Genomic DNA, 22166 nt, shown 5'->3' with positions numbered 1-22166 from the left:
ATAATAAATCTAATTCAATTTTTGTCATTGTTAACATTAAATTCATCTTCAACATGATTACTAAAACACATATACTTTTATTCCTTATTTTGAATTGCCACAATATCTTTATTATCAATTGCTACGTCTTTAATGAAAAGATGAACCACGTAATTTTGTTAAGTGAACATAAAATGGAACAGAAGCATGATTTTGATAATTAAGATTACAATCTGTATGTGCAGCTCCATGATAGTTTCCTGTTAAATGACAGTGATCTCTTACTTTCATTTCACCAGAAGTAATTTCTTTTTCACAACTATGAGAAGCGTCTGAGTTTTTACAATTGATTACATCTTTTTAGTCATTTAACTAGAATATTTCGTTCATAAATTGTAGGGATTTCTCTTGATTCTTCTTCTAACATTTCAACGAATTTTTTGCTGCATCTTTACCTTTTTAAGTAATTATTTTCATAATTACTGTTAGAATATTTAACACAATAACTGTATGATATGCTTTTGGAATTTGTTAATATAAGATTTTTCAGCATTTGGTTGTCATGATTGGATTATTTTTATAAACTTTCGAAATCTGCATAAATAACAAAAATTACTCATAACCAATCATTATAATTTTCAGATTCATTTTTTTATCTTTAAAAAGCATATCTAGTTTTACTTCCTTATGTTGTTCACATTAGGTCTCATTAATGCCTAATTTTTCTGGTGAATCGAAATATCTTAAACATCATTCCAAAAGAGAATTTTTGAATTGTGTTTCCTTGTTTGTGAACTAATTATTCTAGAAATATCTTGAATCGAACAAATATGTGAATCATGTTTGTTTAACATTAAAAGAAGATTAACATGCCTTTCTTCTATAATTTGTGTGTGGTAAAGAAGATACACTACAGTATATTTTTCTTCTTCATATTTTCATATGCATAAATATTAATTGAAATATCTGATTTCCTTGCAAATTTCGGATTATATGTTAATGATGTCCGCAGCTCGTGGTCTCGCGGTAGCGTTCTCGCTTCCCGAGCACGGGGTCCCGGGTTCGATTCCCGGCGGGGTCAGGGATTTTTCACCTGCCTCGTGATGACTGGGTGTTTGTGTCGTCTTCATCATCATCATCAATCATCCCCATTACGGTCGGAGGAAGGCAATGGCAAACCACCTCCACTAGGACCTTGCCTAGTATGGCGGCGCGGGTCTCCCGCGTCGCTCCCCTACGCTCGGTAAACGGAGTATGGGACTCATCATCATCATCATGTTAATGATGAAAATATAATATCAAAATTAATTTTTTATTTTTAAAAATTTCATCTAGTTCTAATCCAAAGTTTTTTATGAAACTTCCTGGCAGATTAAAACTGTGTGCCCGACCGAGACTCGAACTCGGGACCTTTGCCTTTCGCGGACAAGTGCTCTTCCAACTGAGCTACCGAAGCACGACTCACGTCCGGTACTCACAGCTTTACTTCTGCCAGTATCCGTCTCCTACCTTCCAAACTTTACAGAAGCTCTTCTGCGAACCATGCAGAACTAGCACTCCTGAAAGAAAGGATACTGCGGAGACATGGCTTAGCCACAGCCTGGGGGATGTTTCCAGAATGAGATTTTCACTCTGCAGCGGAGTGTGCGCTGATATGAAACTTCCTGGCAGATTAAAACTGTGTGCCCGACCGAGACTCGAACTCGGGAACCATCCCCAAAGTTTTTGTGTTTACCAACTCTTCCTGCATCACATTCTACAGGATGTAATGTACATTTTATTGTCCACAGTAGAGATTTTTTATCTGTTTTTTTTTTGCAATAAAAACAGCTTTTTTATCTTCAGTTACTCTTGGTAAATCGATATACGAAGATCCAAAAATGGGGTAGTTTATTAACATTTAACTCTACACTATGTATATAAAAAAAGACAAACCTGATATTTTCCTTTGCATTTCTTTCATTTCAGTTAATGGTTTGTTAAGTGATTATCGATAGTAATCTTCTAAAGCAATTATCCCTAACAAAATTTGATTTGTTGTTTTAAAATTGAATTCTAGTATTTTAACTTGTGTTTTAATATTACAGTAAAATTTCATTTTAACTTTAATTTATCTTCTTTGTCTTTAAGTACTCATTAATTTGCTGATTATTTCTTCTTTAATTTTTTTAAGAAATTCTTGTGGCCAAATATATTGTCATAAGTTATTATTTATTATATTAAGTTGTTATTCCTGATTTTAAAGCAGAAACATTTCTAGAAATTCCTTTGGTCCATTTGAAAAAATCATTGTTTAGAAAATATATAATTTTTGCTTTACTTATATATATATATATATATATATATATATATATATATATATGTTTAAAAAAATAATTCCTAAAACGGATATTATTATTATTTTTATCATTATCATTATTATTAATTTTGTTTTTAAATTTTACAAAGATTACTTAGATTTTTTATACGAATTATTATTGTTATCAATTTGATCTTCTGATTTTTTTGATAACATCAGTTAATTCACGTTTTCTAAGTTCTTAGATAGTTCAGGTTTTTTGATGATTTTTGTTTCCATTGTACTTATAAAGAATGAAATTTGATTTTTTTATTTTATTGAAACGTTTTCAACTAAAATGTATCTTTGAGATTTTAGATATGATTTTCCATATTTATAAAGAACAAATTTATTAGGTTTGAAAATTTACAAATGTGAAAATGAGAATTTGGTTTTTTCCATAGAGTGAAATGAGTTTTTTTGTTTGTGTAAAACTGCAAAATTAAATTTGCAACCTGGAATTTTTATTCGAAAATGCTCTTTGTGCGAGAACTCTCGTCAATAAACTACTATCCTGGTATTTATCCCAGCGAAATTTATACTCCCAGTCCTTCTGAGGAGGATGGGGGAACTCCTGCGGCCCTGGAATCATTAATAGCAGTCAGGTTCACTGAGCTGTGGGTTATCAGATGAGAATGATACAGCCTGATGCAATGGCAGAGGTCCGCGACCTGGTGGCAATGGTGGCAGATGTTCACATGTGACCAAACGATGGGGTGGGAATGGGGACAGAAGAATTGTGGGTCTGGAAGAGAGACGAAACATCTTACTGCCCCAATAAACAGACACAACTCAGCAGGATTAGTTCAGGAGCAGCATACCAGAATTCTAAATGACTAATTCCACCAGCATGACAGGGCAACTGAGAGACAATAATGCAGTTAGTGTTGGATGTCTTCACCTTTTTGTCGGCAGTTACACCCAAACTTGGTGTTAGAGGAAGTAACTACCTAGCTTGTGGGAATCCTCCAGTGATGTAACAGAAGCAGCTGCAATGGTGACATGGCGAGTGTAATATGACTGCAGGGAAAGAAATTACTCACCATACAAAGGGATGTGCATGATAAATTTAATTAATCAGTCAATCAGTTTGATATCAATAACGCCCCAGTAGGTGACTGGAAGTGAAGGTGAGGGTGCAACAGATGTGAGACTTCATAGGTGATGAGGGATTTCTTCACTTTGAGAGAGTTTGAGAATGAGGAGGCATCATCTGACAGAGGTAGAGCATGCCCTCAGCACTGTGCCAGGAGCCAAAAATAACTTTAATGTTCAGTCCTGTGATGCAGAATATAATAGACATTAAGCTGATAATAACAGATTTTTCCTAGCTGATGAGAGACTACTTAGAGTAAATCTAGCCTATGTCATAGCGTTAAATGTTATTTTCACAAGAAGTACCAATACTTCAGCAATGTGAGAACGCTTGTGTAGTTGAATTTATTCTGTCTTTAAAAGTAGCTCATACAAAAGGGAGGAATCTAGATTTCGCATGAGAAATTTTCAGAGTATTGACAAAACAACATCCACCTTTGAGTTGGATAAAGTGTATTTTTTAAACTGAGTAGGGCATATCGGAGGTGGAACTGCAGTTGGTCCAAGTCATGCTACATTATACCACAGCAAGCAGTAGTAGCAGTCACAAGGAGTTAGGCAATCGAGAGTAACACCTAAAGTCTACATCTACATCCATACACTGCAAGCCACCTGACGGTGTGTGGCGGAGGGTACTTTGAGTACCTCTATCGCTTCTCTCTTCTATTCCAGTCTCGTATTGTTCGTGGAAAGAAAGATTGTAGGTATGCCTCTCTCTGATTTTATCCTCATGGTCTCTTCATGAGATATACGCAGAAGGTAACAATATTCTGGTTGACTCCTCGGTGAAGGTATGTTCTCAAAACTTCAACAGAAGTCCGTACCGACTACTGAGCGTCTCTCCATCAGAGTCTTCCACTGGAGTTTATCTATCATCTTCGTAACGCTTTCGTGATTACTAAATGATCCTGTAACGAAGCGCGCTGCTCTGCGTTGGATCTTCTCTATCTCTTCTATCAACAATATCTGGTACAGATCCCACACTGGTGAGCAATATTCAAGCAGTGAGCAAACAAGTGTACTGTAACCTACTTCCTTTGTTTTCGGATTGCATTTCCTTAGGATTCTTCCAATGAATCTCAGTCTGGCATCTGCTTTATCGACGAGCAACTTTATATGATCATTCCATTTTAAATCACTCTTAGGCCTAATGTGTACTCCCAGATAATTTATGGAATTAACTGCTTCCAGATGCTGACCTGCTATTTTGTAGCTAAATGATGAGGGATCTATCTTTCTATATAGTTGCAGCACATTACACTTGTCTACATTGATATTCAATTGCCATTCCCTGCACCATGCATCAATTCGCTGCAGATTCTCCTGAATTTCAGTACAATTATCCATTGTTACAACCTCTCGATATACCACAGCATCATCCGCAAAAAGCCTCAGAGAACTTCCGATGTCATCCACAAGGTCATTTATGTATATTGTGAATAGCAACGGTCCTATGACACTCCCCTGGGCACACCTGAAATCATTCTTACTTCGGAAGACTTCTCGCCATTGAGAATGACACGCTGCGTTCTGTTATCTAGGAACTCTTCAATCCAATCACATAATTGGTCTGATAGTCCATATGCTCTTACTTTGTTCATTAAACGACTGTGGGCAACTGTATCAAACGCCTTGCGGAAGTCGAGAAACATGGCATCTACCTGGGAACCCGTGTCTATGGTCCTCTGAGTCTCATGGACGAATAACGTGAGCTGGGTTTCACACGATCATATTTTGGAAACCCATGCTGATTCCTACAGAGTAGATTTATTGTCTCCAGAAAAGTCATTATACTCAAACATAATACGTGTTCCAAAATTCTACAACTAATCAACGTTACAGATATACGTCTATAGCTCTGCACATCTGTTCGACGTCCCTTCTTGAACACGGGGATGACCTGTGCCCTTTTCAAAAGCTTTGGAACGCTACGCTCTTCTAGAGACCTACAGTATATCGCTGCAAGAAGGGGGGCAAGTTTCTTCGCATACTCTGTGTAAAATCGAACTGGTATCCCATCAGGTCCAGCGGCCTTTCCTCTTTTGAGCGATTTTAATTGTTTTTCTATCCTTCTGTCATCTATTTCAATATCTACCATTTTGTCATCTGTGCAACAATCTAGAGATGGAAACAGCTTTGGAAGAAGACATTTAGTATTTCGGCCTTTAGTCTGTCATCTTCTGTTTCAGTACAATTTTGGTCACAGCGTGTCTGGACATTTTGTTTCTGTCCACCTACCACTTTCACATCAGACCAAAATATCTGAGGATTTTCTGCCAAGTCAGTACATAGTCTGTCATGAGCAGCAGCTTTCTGGTTGGTCGTCTCTTCTTAATATACTTGGTACATGGCGCTGGATTAGACTGGGGGTCACTGGTCAGTTTTGCTTTTTTGTTTCCCTCTTCAGATACTGTGTTCAGGTAGGTTAATGTGCACTACATTCATAAAAAATATCGTACAATACATTTTCTATCTCTCTGTGACTTGTGAGTTGTAAGGATGTTTCAACTACAAATGATGTTGCTACCTGAGATCTGCATATAGGGGCAGGTAGCTATAGCCATACTGGGACAGGGGGAGCTTTTGTAATGTGATGGATGGATAACATCCTTATGTTTCTTCCAGTAGCTGTTCACTTGTAGATCGTCAGATGGCTACTCCCCTGGACTTCAGTGATAGTTGTTGTCCTATTATTGTTACCCATTCTTTCAATATGGGGCTATTGGCTAGATTGGATGGAGAAACTCTCTAGTGCTAGACTTATAGCGAAAACAGCCTCTTCACATCCATCAGTTGTTGACGAAACTGGATGGAGCTAGTGTCTAGTGATCGAGCAATGCCAACTACCCCAGCTGAACTGAAACTGTTTAAATAAACATTATTTCACGCTGCATACAAAACAAAAACTTACATCCATCCTATCCAGTAGCTTAGCACAGACTGAAGCACCTCACAACTGGAGGAGAAGAGGGGGTGGGGGAGAGGGGAGTAGAGAGGACCAACATCATCCTTTGATGATGGTGTTATGAATTGGTCGGTTGGTCTCTGACTCTCATGGTGAATACACAGAATTCGTTATTCCCACCAGTAAATTTGTATTTCCCAACAAAAATTCGAATTTACCACAAATTTTGAATTTCCCACCAAAATTTGGATTTCCCACCATTTTCCCAGAGGCGTGGTAGGGAAAGGGTCTTACATGCCAGCCATGAAAAATCCATGACGTCTTCAGATGGTGGGCATAATTAATTGATTGATCATTTAATTAATTTGCATAATTAATTTGATAGTAATCTTTAATATCACAATTTTTCCAGAATCCCCTTTGCTCTACTAATTATATGTTTAACGAAAGAAAGAATCAGCTGATAGAATACGTCCCAAGTCATCCAGGAACCATCACTTTCTTAATTCTGGGAAATTGTGTGTGAGGGATGGTGGGGGAGATGAAGTGGGAGCAAGTGAAAGTTGTTGAGAATAGGACTTGCCTGAGGAAATCAGGCTCAAATGGATGAAAGTTGGAGCAGTAATGCAGAGATGAAGAGGTTTGCACAGAATAGCTGTGAGAGCAGCATGAAGCCAGTCTTTCAACTCGAGACCACCACAAGAACAACAAATCCGAATGACTGGATGGGCATTTGACCTGCCATCTTCCCGAATGTGAGTCAGGTGTCTAAACACTGCTCCTTCCTGTACTGCTGAGGAGAACATCACAACTACCCTCCCCCCCCCCCCCCCACTTCCCCACTTTCCCAGAGTTTCTCTTATTGGAAGAGGAGGTGAAATAAGCGAACCCGTGTTTCAGCTTACCCATAGATAGCCAACCATTTTAGAGAAAATGACGTTCGTAGTTTTCGCCATACTTCACATGTCTTTTAGCACGCGCTAAGTTTGAGCATAGCAGTGGCACAGTGGTTAGCTTCGTTGCTTCACGTCTTTCACCCCATGTTCGAAATCTGATTTTATTTAATTTTATTTCATTTATGTGCACTTGTTCGTAGAAGATTACTGCAAAAATGTTTCTTATCAAATTAGGGGCACACGGGCCGTTTATTAACATTATATGTACAACTAGGTTTCACAAAAAGTGTCATACATCTATTATAAAGATATAAATATGTACGGTAGATCCAAGAGTTACAAACTTTTCAAATTCTCTTATTCCTATTTTTCAATCTTATTTCATTTCTTAAATTAATTCTTACATTTGATTCTCATACTTATTCTTCAGGAAGATTTGGTACATTCCCTTGGATGATACCAATCGTAGAAACATTGGAAACATAGAAATTCCGAACACCACAAGCATCGGGCGGAGACAGGCTCGCCATTGTAACATTTCTTCGTGCTAATCTCACTCGGGGAAGAAACGTTGTTAACATTGCTGAAGATTTCACACATTGGCAATAATTTAGCGGCGACAAAATCCAAAGGAGTTTCTCATCCAGTGACGGCATTGGGGTGCTTGTCCAGGCAAGTATTGTTGTTAAAGGGAAACATTCGAAAACCTACTTCCTGCAGTCTTTTGGATTATTTCTTTTCTATTTATCACCTTTCGGGGCTTGATGCAACCTCCCCAGTGAACATAATCCGCTATCACTGGTAAATTAATCTCTTTGGGAAAAAATTAGGGCTCTCATCTCTCAATGCTAAAAATTTTCAGTTTCTGTTCGTATTAAATTAGTTAATTACTTTTTATACTGAAGCATAAATACGAATAAGTTAGCAGCGTAGCATACCATATAAATCCAGGGGGAAACCAGCTAGAAATCATAAACAGATAGAGTGAATTATGCTTTGTTATGAGAAACATACATGCACTGTTGCTATCCGCGCACGACTCTTCGCACCTTATAACACCGAGTCTACCATCAATTCTACATTTAAGTCAAGGAGTGTCGTATGCTTTTACTCATCCAGTGGGTTGACTGCCAGGCAGATTTTCACGTCGTTAGTCTTCTTACTTATAACAACATTTTCTTTGCACAATCATGTATGTTTCCTTAGTTGTATAGTAGTGAGTCTAGAGAAAACTGCCGGAGCCTTAAGTTCCGCATATTGTAGTGTGATAATGAAATTTTCAGTTAATAGAGCAAGGTGTTCGCAGTTTAAAAACAATCTACTCTTTGCTTTAACTGATTTTATTGTGTATCAGATGCTCCATTCGCTTTCAGTGAATTTTAGCCATACCATAGCTTAAATGTCTGCCCAGCATGGCGTCCGGTTTTAACAACAATACATTCTCTAAGTGACACGATTCATCTTGATTTTCAACGTCACTAGTTCCAGTACATTTAAAATTTCTTCCCATGTTTTTCGTTAATGTGTAATTGTCCTTGCTGTCTATTGTGGGTTCCCAGTACACGTTGATGCGGCTTCATAACTGCCCGCTGGCGAAAGATTCCAATTTCCCGTGCAGGGACAGAGGCGCGTCCGCTGCGTTGTCCACGCGTCACGCGCATGCTCGTCACTTCACAGGGCCGCCGACGTCGACACCTTTCTTCGAGTTCCTCTGTTCTCGTAAATTAAGGCCAGCATCTTGTCTTGTTTTCTTAATTACTAATCACGACTCCAATTTTTCCTTCACAATTAGAGCACGACGGAACGTATTATTTGTATATCGATCATCTTTCACTCCCCATGTGCCTGTACAGAATCATAGCTTCAGATACTTTTAGCATCAGTTGGTTCCAGCACAGAATGTGTTCAATTGTCTGTGGCGATCGCTATGCCGTACAACTATTTCCCAAAGTAGTAAAACTGTAATTTGTGAATAACGGCAAAATTTTATTTCCTACTGCGTTATTTTTTCTAAAATTCTTCCTTAACCAACTGCAACACATTGTTGACATGCTGTCGTCTCTCTGCACATCTCTCAGTTCATTTTTCTTTTTAAATCTGCGTATAGCAGTTACTGGTTTCCGTGTACTGTGTGCCAGAATAAGGGCCCTTTCACGCCTCAGAGGCAAAAGTCGAACGTCTTTCCCAGCTCCCGTAACTTCCCGGGTTACGGGATAGCATTAATGGAGGAAGTATAGATGAAACAAACAGGAGCAACATCTCCCGTCACGGGTTTGTTTACAGAGCGCGAGAGCCCTTCAAACTTCAATAGCAGCCGCTGCAAGAGAGACGCTGTGTATCACGAGAGGTTTACTGTTAAAATTACGAACGTGTATTCCAAGAAGACAAAGGCAACATAATTAGGATGGCAAAGATCGGTTTGTAGCACCCCTCAATCTAAAGTCCATTGTTCTGAGTCTTGGGTTCTAGACCTGCTGAGGACAGTTTTGTCGATACAGATTGGTTTATCGATTATTGATTATTGGTTGATCGTTTGACTGGTAACACAGTACTCCGTTTTCGCTGACGTAACTGCTAACAGCTTATATCACAGTGCACAGTCATCTCAGTGGCATCGTGAGTATGAACTGCGATAAGTGACGGTGTTCATTTTCATAATTTTTAATGATTTTTCACAGTTTTTTGTGAAGGCTTGTCGCGTTACTACTGAGAGCGACTGGAGGGTGATGCATATCTTTGTTGTGTTGCCACTTTTTGATTGAAGATGTGAGCGATAATACTTTAACACGAAGCTTAACGAATGATGTATGTCGCTGTTCACGTTAGTGGTTGTAGTACAAATATGTATTAAATTATTAATTATGTGGAGTGTGCTGCACAGTTTGTTGCAGTTCATTGCAAACAGATGTAGGGAGAATGATGTAGGCCTACTTTTCCAACACTTTTAAGACTTTCGCCTCTAACTATCTATGTAACAGTAGCTTAGGTTATTGTCTCACTCCGTTTTTGCATGATGGAATTCACTTTTAATATGGCGCAGTCTTTTTCTGAAACTACAACTACTACTCCAGAAAATTTAGGTTTTTCAAAATGTAAAAAAATGTTCCAAAATAATGCACCTAGGAACAACGTAAAATAATCAGTAAGTGAAATCAAATTAAGCACAACTATATTTAGAAATCAGTTACAAATTAAATAAATTTTGAAACTCAAGCTACTGGAAACTAACACAAATTTCCATTTACAAGCCAGGTAAAATGGTTAAGGCATTAATAAAACTAAGCTAATTTGCAAGTATCCCAAATTTCATGGTGAAAGTCCTTCTGTTTCAAGGTAAAAGATGCGCACCACTGAAGTTATACAGCAACACTATGTGATCAAAAGTATCCAGACACTCCCAAAAACACATGTTTTTCATATTAGGTGTATTATACTGCCACATACTGCCAGATATTCCATATCAGCCACCTCAGTAGGCATTAAATATAATGAGATAGCAGAATGGGGTGCTCCACTGAACACACAAGTAGTGGGGCTACAGGGGTATGGACACAAAGTAGGTCACCCCAGACCAGGACGTCACCCAAAAACAGGTCATCCCAAAGTACCAGTATCTAAGATGGCGGCGATGACGTCGCCCCAAAGTAGGTCACCCCAGACCAGGACGTCGCCCCAAAGCAGGTCATCCGAGATGGCGTCCATAATGTCAATGATGACACAAGCGCCACACCCTCTGCCACAGCCCCCTGGTGGGAAGTTTGAATTTTGGTGGGAAGGTGCCATGCCCCCTCCCCCAGAAGTATGGCGGGAAGTTCAAATTCCAACAGGATAATTCATCACACCACGATTATCTCTATTAACCTAAGAAGATTGCGGGAACATAGTCCACTTAGGCTACCTCCACTAACCTAACATCTCACCTCCCTCAGAAAAATGGTGGGAAGTTCAAATTCCAACAGGATAATGCATCAAACCTAAGAAAATGGCAGGGAAGAAAGGGTACTTGGTCTACCTACACTAACCTAAGTCACATCATCCTAGGAGCTCGTGGGAAGTCGGAATTTTTGTGTATCTCTACCACTACTAAGGAAACGGCGGGAAAGAAAGGTCACTTGAACTAACCTAACTCACTTACTTCTAGGAAGGACTCGGCCTGAAGTCTTTATTTCATCCAGTACAGCCATCCAGTGTCTGTGCTCACCATGAGCCCCAGACTCCAACTGCCTTGGTACACACTAGCACCAGCAGAGAGTGCTATTGTCTGTTGCATGACGTAATCTGATGATGAGACTACCGTTATTCAAGATGTCGACATACATTTTGTTCACCACATGGCCTAGTGCTCCGTACTGTCACCAGAGGGTGCTGCCATGACATCATCTGATGACGCGAGTGCCGTTATTCAAGATGATAGCAAGCATTGTGTTCGCCACGTGGTCTAGGACACAGCCAGAGCACGCTCCTATTATGTAATCCAAGATCGTCCAAAGTTCCCAAGTCGCCTCACTATGTAAAAAGTAAGAACCAAGTCGAATTCTCTGAAATTCTATAGTGCCACACCAAAAACTTAGCGTTCGCTTTCTTGGTGTCTCCATAGAAAAATTCACCAACACCATAAACTCTTTATCAAAAATAGGCTAGAATTTCATCTTTTTGCTGTACACCATGCCCAGATACTAAAGAAAATTCTCTGTTTTATCATTTCAAGACTTTGTAAATGATTTTATTCAGCGTTTACGAAATTAAACTAAATCTAACGAACACTTGTCTTAATACTAGCAGTCTAGAATTACATCTATATAGCACTCACGTTCGAAAAAATCACTAAGCTCACGGACTCTGAGCGAGATGCAATAAATCCTTGATCAAGAGAATATCTAACTGTATCCTCCTCAGACGAGTTCGTAATATACACGCATAATGACTTCAGATTCAAAGCCTGAATTCAATACCATACAGCGTGTATTCCAAATAGCATCTTCACTCATAGTATGAATTATTTAGCTGTAATTTGATAGCCGGCCAGAGTGACTAAGCGGTTCTAGGCACTGCAATCTGGAATCCCATGGTCGCTACGGTCACGGGTTCGAATCCTGCCTTGGGCATGGATGTGTATGATGTCCTTAGGTTAGTTAGGTTTAAGTAGTTCTACGATCTAGGGGCCTGATGACCTCAGAAGTTAAGTCCCATGGTGCTTAGAGCCATTTGAACCATTTGTAATTTGATAAATTATCATAGGCTCAGGACTCCTCAAGGTACTGTAAGCATATGACTAGTTCAGCTTTCAGTCACTAGGAGTGCTAGTGAACTCACCCCCAAAATCCTCAACACCCATTGGTTCACACTGAGATCACATGATACTACATCATCGCATGTATATAAGGAACCACTCCCCAACAGATTTTATCACTCGCCCGTTGCTCGTCCCTGCATTCGTGTGTGTCTTTGTGTGTGTGCGCTATCTCGCTTAGCAGTTCAAAGGCTCAGACGAGGTCAAGCATGTCCACTCATCCGAGACACAGCGTAAGTTATCATTATCTTCTTTTTATATGTGATCAGTCTTCCACACTTCAAACTGAAAATGGCTACAGTTCTTGTGCATTCGTCTCACGCAAATTTTATCTCTCTCAATTCGTTTCAGCAGAAATAAATCCAACAGCTATCAACGAGATGAGCGAACAACAGCAGCTCTCTTCATCATCATAATTTCAAATCCGTGAGTTTCATTTAATTTATCTTGTTATATTCTTATTCTGTCCCTCATCCTATTTTATATTATATCTATACACATCTAATGCAGATGGCATAACTTCTTCAGTTATTCTTTATAGCATGTTTATTTAATCAAATTCCTTTACTTAATTCATGCACTTCATGTTACAGAGTCTGTAGATCCACATGCATCCTCATCCCCATTGGCCGAGTGCGTGCATGAAATGGCCCAGGAGCGGGGGTATATAACACCCAGCTCCGTACAAGACGTACTTTTCGGTGTGGATATTTGGGAGGATATTCAGTCCTGGCGGCAGGGTGAATTAGGTAATTTCCATTATTACTATTATTATTATTACTATTATATCAACAAGTGTTCTATTCCTAATATAATATCAATCCTATCAATTATTGCCTCTGTCCTGTCTTTACAGAACCACCTCCTCAGCGTTTGGTGTGTACTCCTGTAGCCCCCCCCTCCCCCCCCCCCCCCCCATCTATGAGGGGTTGCGAGAACAATAGGCCACCGCCGTCACGCGTTGTCAGCTCACACCCCATCAGTGCTGCGCGTCAGAGGCTGTAGGCGGCTGCGGCCGCATCTGCAAGTGACTGTGAGCTAATTGATGCAGTACTCGGTGTCATCTGCTACGCTCCACCTGCACCTGCACCAAGCCCGGGCCGCTCTCACTGGGAAGCGGATACCGCGGCCGTCCCTACCGCCACCGCCGCCACTGCTGCTGCCCTGTGTCCCACTCCAGCTGTCGCGACTGCCGCAGCATCGCTCCAGCATCCATGGGCCTCCCTCTCGCAAAGGCTCGATTCAACAGCGTCTGCTGCGCCGTCATGAGAGGTACGGCGCTTGCCCGTATCCACCTTACTAGCTACATCAATAGTTCTAGAGTTAGTAGTGGAGAAGATCCTGTGGCTAGTGGTAGTTCTCTCCCCCATCTTTTCAGTGAAGGACATCAGCTCAGTGATACCATACCGCAGTTGCAGTACTCGGTGATTGCTGACGCCTTTGAGGAGCGAATCTCGTTCACCAAGATCGAAAACCACAATTCTGTTGGATTTCTAAGCGCATGCCGTCCTGTTGTGGAAACAGAGCCCCTCAAGGTAGTAGATGATCCGTGGTATCCCGCTATTAAATACGGTGCAGTGAACTGCATTGAATTATCGCACCCCCCTCCTCCCCCCAAAATTGATGGCTCTGATCACTATGGGACTTAACTTCTGAGGTCCCCAAAGTTGAGTCTGGCACTGGAGAGACGAGTATTCATTATCTTTGGGGAGAAAAAGCCGTGATAACGTGGAGCAGATCAATCGCCGAGTGGTTTCGTAAATCCACCTTGAGTGCTATATTGGGCCGGTTTTCAGCGATGGAAGTGAAAGGCTCAGCTAAGGCACTAAGCAGAATTCTACACCTGGACATCCATATACATGTGTATGATCCGGTAAATGGAGGGTCTAGCTATATCAAGCTCCTTAAAGATATAGCTAACAAGAGGGCATGCATTAAAGTCGAAAATAGAAAAGATCAGTCTTGTTTTGCATGGTTAATCCTGACTTGCGAAAGAAAATATGATCGAAAGGATCATCTTGAGCGTCCCAGTACATACGATGTGGGTGATAACATTCTATATCTCCATCTACATCTATGTGATTACTCTGCTATTCACCTTCAAGCTGTCTCTCTACTGTTCCACTCTCGAACAGCACGCGGGAAAAACGAGTACTTAAATTTTTTCTGTGCGAGCCCTGATTTCTCTTATTTTATCATGATGAGCATTTCTCTCTGTGTAGATGGGTGCCAACAGAATGTTCTCGAAATCAGAGAAGAAAACTAGTGATTGAAATTTCATGAGAAGATCCCGTCGCAACGGAGAACGCCTTTGTTTTAATGATTGCCACTCCAATTCGTGTATCATGTCTATGACACTATCTCCCATATTTCGCGATAGTACAAAACGAGCTGCCCTTCTTTGTATTTTTTCGACGTCTTCCGTCAGTCCCACCTGATGCGGATCCTACACCACACAGCAATACTCAGAATAGGACGGATAAGCGTGATGTAAGCAGTCCCTTTGGTAGACCTGTTGCACCTTCTAAGTGATTTGCCAATGAATGGCAGTGTTTGATTTGCTGTACCCACAATATTACCTATGTGATCGTTCCAATTCAGGTTATTTGTAACTGTAATCCCTAAGTATTTAGTTGAATTTACAGCCTTCAGATTTGTGTGACTTATCGCTTAATCGAAATTTAGCTGATTTCTTTTAGTACTCATGTGAATAACTTCACACTTTTCCTTATTCATGGTCAATTGCCACCTTTCGTGCCATACAGATATCTTGCGTAAATCATTCTGCAAGTCGCTTTGATCATCTGATGACTTTACAAGACGACAAATTACAGCATCGTGTGCAAAAAATCTAAGACGGCTTCTCAGACTCTCTCCTATGTCGTAAATATAGATCAGGAACAATAGAGGGCCTATAACACTTCATTGGGAAACGCCGGATATTACTACGAACTGAGGCGATACTCCGTAGGCATGCAGTTTGGTTAGAAGCCGCTTGTGAGGAACGGTGTCGAAAGGCTTCTGGAAATCTAACAATATGGAATAAATTTGACATCCCATGTCGATAGTATTTATTATTTCATGAGTATAAAGAGCCAGTTGTGTTTCACAAAAACGATATTTTCTGAAACCGTGGTATGTGTCAATAAATCGTTTTCTTCGAGGTACTTCATATTGTTCGAATACAATATATCTTCCAAAACCCTACTGCAAATCGACGTTAGTGTTCAAATGTGTGTGAAACTTATGGGACTTAACTGCTGAGGTCATCAGTCCCTAAGCTTACACACTACTTAACCTAAATTATCCTAAGGACAAAGACAGACATCCATGCCCGAGGGAGGACTCGAACCTCCGCCGGGACCAGCCGCACAGTCCATTACTGCAACCCCTACGATCGCTTGGCTAATCCCACGCGGCCCGACGTTAGTGATTCAGGCCTGTAATTCAGCGGATTACTCCTTTTTGGGTATTGGTGTGACTCGAGCAATTTTCCAGTCTTCAGGTACGGATCTTTCTGTGAGCGAGTAGTTGCATGTAACTGCTAAATATGGAGCTATTTTGTCAGCACACTCTGCGGAGAACCTGACTGATATACAATCTGGACCGGAGGCCTTGCCTTTATTAAGTGATTTAGGCTGCTTCGCTACACCGAGGATATCTATTTTTATGTTTCTTATCTTGACAGTTGTTCTTGATTGAGTTCAGGAAGATTTACTTCATCTTCTTTGGTGTAGGAGTTTCGGGAAACCGTGTTGAATAGCTCTGCTTTAGTGGCACTGTCATCAGTGACTTGACCGTTGTTATCGCGCAGTGAAGGTACTGATTGCGTCTTGCCACTGTTATGCTTTATGTATGACCAGAATCTCTTTGGGTTTTGTACGAGACTCAAGTTTTGTTTGAACAGTGCAGCAATTGTATCTTCTGAGTCGTGGTCAGTAAAACTATCCAATTAATAGTTTATTCCGATTGTCAGGTATAACCTCTACCCATACTATTTCACACGAACTATCTACTTCAATTTCGCTACAAAGCAAACTACCTCTGACAGCAATAAATACTCCATCACCAACTGTATTTAATCTATCCTTTCTGAACATTGTTTCTACAACTACCGTAACATGTTTTACCTGCCCACCTTTAGACGGACGTCCCTTCTGTGGTTCCCTGAGACCCTCTAACCTAAAAAACTCCCCAGTCCCTTCCACACAGCCCCCACTCCCACTACCTGTGTAGCCGCCTTCTGTGTGTAGTGGACTCCTGACCTATTAAGCAAAACCTGGACACCCACCACCCTATGGCATAAGTCAAGGAATCTGCAGCCTGCACTGTCACAGAACCGCCTTAGCCTCTGATTCAGACTCTCCACTCGGCTCTGCATCAAAAGACCACAGTCGGTTCTACCGACGATGCTGCAGAATGTGAGCTCCGCCTTAATCTCGGAAGCAAGACTGGCAGTCTTTACCATTTCCGTAGCTGCCCGAAACCACACAGAATCTGCTCTGATCCAAAGCGACACACGTCACTGGTACCGACATGTGCCACAACCTGGAGTTGGCTGCACACTGTACTCTTCATGGCATCTGGAAGCACCCTTTCCACATCCGGAATGACAACCCCCAGAATGCACATGGAGTGCATACTGGCTTCTTTCCTCCCCCCCCCCCCCTTGGCAGCCATGTTCCAAAAGAGCCCCATTACGCTCCTAACGTTGGAGCTTCCAATTGCCAGCAAACCCACCCTCTGTGAATGCCCAGACCTTGCGGGCCGAGTAGCTTCCTCTGGAACAGGGTGGACGACTGCATCCGGCTCAGAGACATCGTCAGCCACAGATAACGATAGAAACCTGTTCGTCACACGAACCAGGGAGGCCCTACGATCGGACCCTCCGAAAGTTTTTTGCTGCCTGCCAGACGTTGGAATGATCTTCCACTGAACCACGGGTGAGGGGTCAACCTCAGTGCAGGCAGTACCAGGGCGGCCACAGCAGTGGACCGATCGGAGGACACTTGGGACGTGCTAGGCGTCCCTCACATCCCCGCATTCGATCCCTCACAGTGACGTCACTTGGCAGCAGCCTCAAGCGGTGTGATGAAAGCCAAAGGAGCCTGGAGCTGTGAGCGAAGGGTCACCAACACAGCTCGAATCGATACACAACAATCACAGTTCCTATCCATTACTGCAGTCGCTCTTGTTTAAAGCTTGTAAAAATATGTAACAAGCGATTGGTGTACTCGTCTTATTAGTAGCAGGAAGTAGCGGTGCTGCTCTCGTTGACGGTCTACCCGACACTGAGCTGTTCTAATATTCATTTGTGCTATAACATGAATGGTATAGAGTTCCCTGTCAAGATCAAGGACATATCTAAATTTGAGACCCAGAATACGGGCATATCAGTTCATGTTTATGGCCTGGAGAAGAAGAAAAATAAGTCAGATGAGCAAGACAAGCATATCCTCATCAGTCCCCTCCATTTCTCAAAGTTTGCCGGTGAGCATGAGTTGCATGTAAACATGCTGCTCTTCTCTGAAGGTGATAATTATCACTATGTTTGGATGAGGCACATGTCCCGACTCCTTTACAGCCAATTGAATAACTATAAGTGTAAAAAGCATATTTGTTTAAAGTGTCTCAATTACTTCTCATCACCGAGCGAGGTGGCGCAGTGGTTAGACACTGGACTCGCATTCGGGAGGACGACGGTTCAATCCCGCGTCCGGCCATCCCGATTTAGGTTTTCCGTGATTTCCCTAAATCGCTCCAGGCAAATGCCGGGATGGTTCCTTTCAAAGGGCACGGCCGACTTCCTTCCCCGTCCTACCCTAATCCGATGAGACCGATGACCTCGCTGTCTGGTCTCCTTCCCCAAAACAAACCAACCAAAACTTCTCATCAGAAAAGTTATTAGCTATGCATCTAGTAGACTGCGCTTCCAAGGATCCTGTGCGTGTTATTATGCCTACTGAGGAAAGCAAATTCATACATTTGAAGAATGAACACCACCAGGAGTGATGCCCGTTTGTAGTGTACGGCGACTTTGAATGCTTGCTTGCTCCTGTAACCTGCTGTGAAGGTGACCCTACAACCTCACACACCACCTTCACAGAGAAACATGTACCATATGCGGCAGCGTACCAAATTGTGTCGTCATATGACTCCAACCTTAATCAATACATATCTTACGTCGGGAATAATCCTGCGGTTTGGTTCCTCTCTGAGCTTGAAAAATTCTCACGAGAGGTTGATGAGCTTTACAGCGGACCATTCCCACGACCAAATCGAAGGAGAATGAAGATTTGTATAATAATGGCACTGATTGTCATATTTGTGGGCTGCCATTAGACAGAAAAGCGTAACCTCCTCGTAGGGACCACTGTCATCTTAGGGTAAGTTCCGCGATGCGGCTCACAACGCATGTAACTTGAAGTACCAGTTTGCTAGGCACATTCCCGTTTTCTTCCACAATTTAAGTCGGTATGACACTCACTTTCTAGTTGAGCACTTGGGTGATTTCGATTTGGAGAAAGATCAGATGAGTGTCCTACCTGAGGGTGTCGAGAAGTATATTTCATTCTCCAAACGAATACCGACAAGAATTACGCTCCGCTTGCTTGATACACTAAGTTTTATGCAGGCACCACTACAGAAACTTGTTGAAACTCTACCTCGGGAGGATATGCATATCAGTTAAGCTGCATTTTCTGACGAGGAAAAGTTTCAGCTTCTGCTTAGGAAGGGGGTTTTCCCATATGAGTGTGTGGATAGTATGGCGAAACTCAACGAAACCAGGCTACTTGACATAACTGCATTCTGCAGCAACCTCACAGGCGACGCCATAAAGAATACAGAGTATGAGCATGGCATGAATGTCTGGCAGGCAGTTCAATATTTCCACTTCTGAGAGTACGCACGGCTTTACATGGACACAGGCTTGCGTTTCCTTGCGGACGTTTTCGAGAAGTTCCGGAGTCTATGCATGGCCACATATTCTCTGGATCCCGCCTTTTATTACACGGCACCTGGGTTGTCTTGGGATGCAATGCTCAAGAAAACGAAGTGCAGCATCGAATTATTGACTGGTTTTAGCCCGGTTTTAGCCATTCCTTACGCATCTAGCAGCTGTGCCCATTTCTACAGCTTCGCGGATGTGATCGTTCCATTTTAAGTCGGAACTGAGCAGACGTGAGAGAAAACCTTACCCACCGCCTTCTGCAATCCGTGTATAAACAGAGTGATCTGAGTTAGTGCGACAGGAGAATGTTTTGACCATTCGATGGAAATGCGCGCATTCCAGTGGATCCCCAAACTACATACAAGTACTACAGATCCGCGTCGATTCAAATCTATCACCCCAGCATGTTATCATCGTTATTATCTACCCACAACCAGAGAAAAATTAAGAACTATAGACGTTCCACTAACTTTATCCGATATAGAACTCATCTAGACACCATTGTTCACGCAATGACACAAAGTTGCGGTGCGGCCCCAGTGCAGAGAGGGAGATTTCGCAATGCTTCCCCAGAATACCGCAGCGTGCAGCCCTCCAAGAATTCTTATCGGTATACCTCATCCCTCACCTAATTTACACATCAAATTGTCGCTGCTACTGATGCCTGTGTGGCACAATCCTATTAAATATACAGACACCACAGAGGCCACTATAAAGTTTGATCACCTACACTCTAGGCGAATTATCATATCCCACAGACTACACTAAGTCGCAAAAGACGCTCCCTCTGCTACTGTTTAGTTGTTTGAAACACTGTTTTCTAACACGCTTTGTACAAGACCAAACATTTCGTTTTTCTGCCGCGTCTTCGAGTCCTGTGGCAAGTTCTAAACTGACATTAAGAAGTTCTGCTCCATGGCCTTCCGCAGGAAACTAGATATTGAACAGTGTACATCATATTTTTACAGCGGATACCATAACACGGCCACACATTGGCTGATTTTAAATGAAAGACAGTTACAACATAAGGAACCCAGACGAGTTTGCTTGCGTTATGCATAGTCTCAAAACTACAGTCCTAAGATGATTCACAAGGTCTACATTTAGACTCGTCTCTCACACTGACGGAATAGCTGATAGCTCTACGTTCCATTTAGACTGATTCCTCATATTGCACTCATGTACGCGAGCACTGTTTCACTGCTAACAACCCTCAGAAGGTGTCACCCACCCAAAAAACTCATTCTCCAACTCAGACAAACGCTGTTAGTCAATTATCATGTGGTAACCATCAGCTCGCCAATGCACGGATGGGATGCAAAAGACACCGCCGATGTATTTTAATAATAAGCATCACAGTTGATAGCGCGAACAATTTTAGCAATTTTACAGTAACCTCAGCACTGGCCAATGATGTGACAGCACGTTTCCCCCATTTCAGTATCGTAGCTGAGCTACCCCTTCTCCACGTTGCGAGTATCATTGCAAATGTGGATAGATGACTGTGCAGTACCTCCATTCAGTGTTAATTCTCGAACACATAAATCATTAAAGTATACCTGACAGCGCTCCACATATTTCTAACACCTCGAGCATAGTGATTATTTTACGATCTATCTCTATGTGTATGGGAGTCACAGAGCATTTTCGCTGTCTTAGGGTAAAATTACAGAGTGAATGATCCTCCTCACACCGTCATTGGCCAACCCGCCATGCAGCACCGTTACCGAATTAATCTGCAACCGTCCAGAAGAAGACCGCTACACTCGACATCTCGTGAATGAAGGGAGCTTTCCGAGTCCTCACCCATCCAAGTGTACGAGATTTCTTGAGATGCGCCCGTGTCGAGGAGCTTAGCACTCCTTATCGATGTATAGTAAAGATTTCAAAGCGTCGTGATGTAATAGCAGACGGTTAAGAAGAACAATAAACAACTGACTTTTATGCGTGGTGGAGATCCAGACGGCTGGAGTTCGACGCATTTTTACGTAAATCAACCAAGCTATCAACTCTAAAGTATTTTTCTAGAGCCTAGGATCGGTACCTGGAAGGCATCGGTAAGAGAGAACATAAGCACATGCACTACTAAGACTACAACGTTCTGCACTTAAAACGGGCTATAATGTTAGATCGCGTGCGTTTCCTACCGATCAGTCGTATGAAACGTAACACGGTTAATATTCCAATGTAAGAAATATATTTCAAGCTCATGACATACATCCTTCTTCCCGGTTTTTCTATGATAAATTATGTTATTGAACCATAAAACGAAACACCTACTTCTGTAAAACATTTGCTCTGCGTGATACGAGCACAATATAGCTTTCCAGAGACGTATAGTGTCCAATGTTCACATCCGACCACGGTTCAGAAAAATTATATGATACCTGAATCAGACCTATATAAAATGATCTTTAGTAGTGGGGGATACCTCCTACAAGGAAACAGATATACACATAGCAGCAGCGTCCGACATGTGAACATTACATGACACTGCAGTCCCGAATTTACACCCAAGGCGCTACAGGGGGATTGAGTACATCGCATAAATCAAAGCTCGTTTAGAGGAATGTGTCAAGTTTCATCGCACATGAGATGCAAGTCCTCTGATGACCGACAGGGTTACCATTATCGATCGCAAGTAGACAGTGCTTTAAACCATGTACAGAACACGTGGCTGTATACGAGTAGAGTACAGGCTATGTCACGCG

Source organism: Schistocerca gregaria, chromosome X (genome assembly GCF_023897955.1).
Source record: "Schistocerca gregaria isolate iqSchGreg1 chromosome X, iqSchGreg1.2, whole genome shotgun sequence".
Taxonomy (NCBI): Eukaryota; Metazoa; Arthropoda; class Insecta; order Orthoptera; family Acrididae; genus Schistocerca; species Schistocerca gregaria.
Note: the sequence above shows the minus strand (reverse complement) of the source record.